Genomic DNA, 3,332 nt, shown 5'->3' on the forward strand with positions numbered 1-3,332 from the left:
AAAATAAAAAACAATCCTCAAAAATAAGACTTGTCTGCTAATTATGCACACAGTGTAAATGGAGTTTGTACAGTAGATACAGTGAGTGATCCTCTGGTATTCATGGAAATTAGAGCCCATAACTGCCTGGCTAACATCTAAAATCTGTTGCTATTTTAATCGTTCAAACACCTAATGTACCTGAATATGCATTAATCCTTACACCGCGTTAGCACTAGCGCAGAAGCTAACGGCAGCAGCCAGCCAGCATCAATGTGGCGCTTCTGGATTGGCCGCTTTCCAAACACCAGCCAATGCCGTGTCATGTAACATTGTAGCTAAATATTTCAGCTTCCCATGCCACATTTTCTTGTCGTTTTTTTTTTAAAGATATATTTGGTGCACAAGTGATTATAAATGCATAAGACATTCGAATTAAATCTAGAGGAACTTAATTGCAGCTAAGAAAAGAAAAGTTACTGTCATATATTCATGTGGAAACGTTCACAAAGCCATTTCTAACCAGTCAGGATGCCGGGCAAGCACAAACAAGAGCCATTTTCCACAAATGGAGGAACTATTACTCTGATAAATGCATGAAGAAGTCATTCAGAAGGCCAAAAAACAAACCAGAAAGGCCCTGCAGGTGTGACTCGCCTGAACCACAGACGCCGTTGTTCATTCAACCATAAAATGGAAACCTAGGAAAATGGCACCCATGGGAGAGTTCCCAATCCAAAACCTCTGCTGAGGGAAAAGAACACAAAAACCTGGTACCGCACTTACCCTGAAGTGGAAAATCCATGAATGCTTTATATTTATTTCAGGTTTTATTTAAATGTTCACACAAGTTTTAATTGCTTAGATTATTATTTTTAGCTTGTTGCAATCGGCTGTCCGTAGCAGGTATGTCGTTTCTAACTGGTTTAAGGAGCAAACCTCAAAAATACTAAAATATTTGGTAAAAAAAAAAGAAAAGGAACTAAATACCCTGAAGCCAGGGGGCGCTGTCAGCCGGCCTGTGAACATCCACACGCTGCGTTCTGCTCTCCACCTCGCCTTCATGTGAAGTGATTTAAGGTAATCATGTGGGCTGATAGTCCAGTCATTGTGATATGTCCTCTATTGATTTAGACTCTTTAAATGTTTCTTCTCTCCAGCCGTGTGAGGCTGAGTAACGACAGCCGGGATCAGGTTTCTGCTGCTGCTCCGCTCAAAACTCTGATGTTTTATCTCACACTGATGTGTCATGAAACGTCCTGCAGTGTGAATCACACATATGTAGAAAGACAAACACATATTTTTTGTAAAAGTTACATCGTGGAGCTTTATAATGGAATAACATCTTTTCATGTGGATAAAATTTGGCACTATACAAATAAAGACTGATTTGATTCAACTGATAAAATAATACTGACGAACAAAACTGTTATCTTAAATTTTCATTTCTGCTGTGAATTCTTTCCAGTTGCACCACATGTAATAAACTGTCTGTTTTTGATTGTTGGCATTTTTAATGAGTAAAGATTACCTGCTTGTTTTGCTTCATTCTGTTTTTGCTCTTTCTTTTTTCTCAGTAATAAGCAGCAACAATGCACAAGTAGTGATAATTGTTTTTTTCTTCTTTTTTTTTAGCTCCTGAAACAAATTAAAACATCTTTTTAGCGTCTGGTTTTCGAAAACGTTTCCAGCGATGCACGTTGAGTCTGAATGTGCCTCGTTTTCACTTTTCACATTCGCTATATGATCCATCGCTTTCACTCCGCTCCACACTTCCTTTAGTGTGAAGAGTTGTTTTTCCCCGTGGACGGTGAAGTGCAACAAGCTACTTTCAGCAGCTTTTACCTCTGCATATGCAGCAGGTAAAAGAGGTTTTGTTTTGTTTTGAATTTATTTCAAGGAAAAATTTAAGGTGGAAAACGTCAAAGGTGCGTCGAGAGTTTTGAAAGCGCTGGCGGCAAAAAAAATGGTTGCCAAAGTCAGTGAACGGCGGACTGAAGGGGAGCTGAGCTGTTCTCTGTTTGAGGAGAAAACGGTGTCATGTTTTTCATAGTCGGTCCTCACCGTCCTCTCGTAAAACCAATGCAAAAGCCTGGCTGTTTACTCCCAGCTGTCAGAGAGAATAAGCCCATGGACAACATGGTGGGCAGTTCTGGCAGCCAGTCACAGCGGAGAGGGGGAGGGCTTACAGAGGTCAAAGAAAAATGAAAATAAAGAGAGCTGGGAAAGAGATGTGGAGGAGGATACATCAGAATAACCTGGGAGGAGGGGGAAAAAAATTGCTCATGTGTGAGCAAAGCACACTCACATCACATGCTTACTCACTATTTAGCGAGTGTGTGTATCTGCGGGAAGAGACAGGCTGAGAGACGATCCTCCGCCGGTGCTGCGGGCGGCAGGTTTTTGGCAGCAGCGGCGCTTTCAGGGGTGCGGGGGATGGAAACACAGAGAGTCTGAGGAGGAGATGAAGGCAAGAAGAAGAGAGGATTTGACTGTACCAAGCCGGCGATGATGGGTGGGAGTAGAGGGTGGTGGGGAGGGTCATGTTCAGCATGAACAGGTTTAATAGTCTGACTTCGTTTGACCTTGGGGCTTTTGCTGCATTTTGCTGTACCTGAGCGCTGTGACCGCTGAGCAGATACATGCCCAGACTTTGTTCCTGAGGCCGCGGACGGCGGTGAGCGGCTAACCGTGCGCGCGGCTACAGATGTTCACGGTGCGGCGCGACACGCCGGTGATCTTTGAGGTCAGCTGTTAGCGGCGGCGGGCCAGGAGTGGTGGAGACTTCTGACCTACAAACCTCCACTGAACATATCCAGCTGTTGGTGTTTAGACCGGATTACTTTAGCCACATTCAGAATCAGAATCGGTTTTCTCCACTAAATGTGTTCACACACACAGGACTACATTTCCCATAACCCTGCCTTAATTTCCTTACTCTTAGACCCAGGGAACAGGTGTTTCTGAAAAAAAACAGACTGGAAGGTTAAATGAGCGGTATCAGGTAAAATTAACTTTTGAGCTTTAAATAATTTTATAGAGTTAACAACTCATGAACATACCTGGAGTGTTGCCTTGATTCATTCATGCATGTTTTTAGAAATTCTTTCATCTCCATGGCAACTATTCAGCCAAAACACCCGAGTTCCACTTAGCAGAGCACATCTCAACCTCTCAGCTCCTTCAGACTAGCCAGCAGAAATTAGCAAACGCCTGCTGGAACATCTGCTGAGGTCATTATAGGAACTACTTCTTCCAGCAGCGCTGGCAAAAATGTTGTCAAAATGTCATTAGAACAGCGATGTTATAATGTCTCCCGAAGACGGAGCTTCACAGAGAGTAGTAAGTTCTTA

At 43.0% G+C, this 3,332-nt stretch overlaps 1 long non-coding RNA gene across 2 annotated transcripts; it reads right to left on the reverse strand.

Moving 5' to 3' along the window:
- Positions 1 to 1,868: 1,868 nt before the first annotated feature.
- LOC129378263 (uncharacterized) lies at positions 1,869 to 3,079 on the reverse strand. Of its 2 annotated transcripts, XR_008608036.1 has the most exons (4): positions 3,042 to 3,079; positions 2,594 to 2,942; positions 2,305 to 2,432; positions 1,869 to 2,199 (listed from the first exon to the last, which is right to left on the reverse strand). It is a non-coding gene; the product is annotated as an uncharacterized LOC129378263 (long non-coding RNA). The 2 variants fall into 2 exon arrangements; XR_008608035.1 differs by having other exon boundaries at positions 2,305 to 2,942.
- Positions 3,080 to 3,332: the final 253 nt, after the last annotated feature.

This window comes from Poeciliopsis prolifica, unplaced genomic scaffold (genome assembly GCF_027474105.1).
Source record: "Poeciliopsis prolifica strain line A6 unplaced genomic scaffold, Auburn_PproV2 SCAFFOLD051, whole genome shotgun sequence".
Lineage (NCBI taxonomy): Eukaryota > Metazoa > Chordata > Actinopteri > Cyprinodontiformes > Poeciliidae > Poeciliopsis > Poeciliopsis prolifica.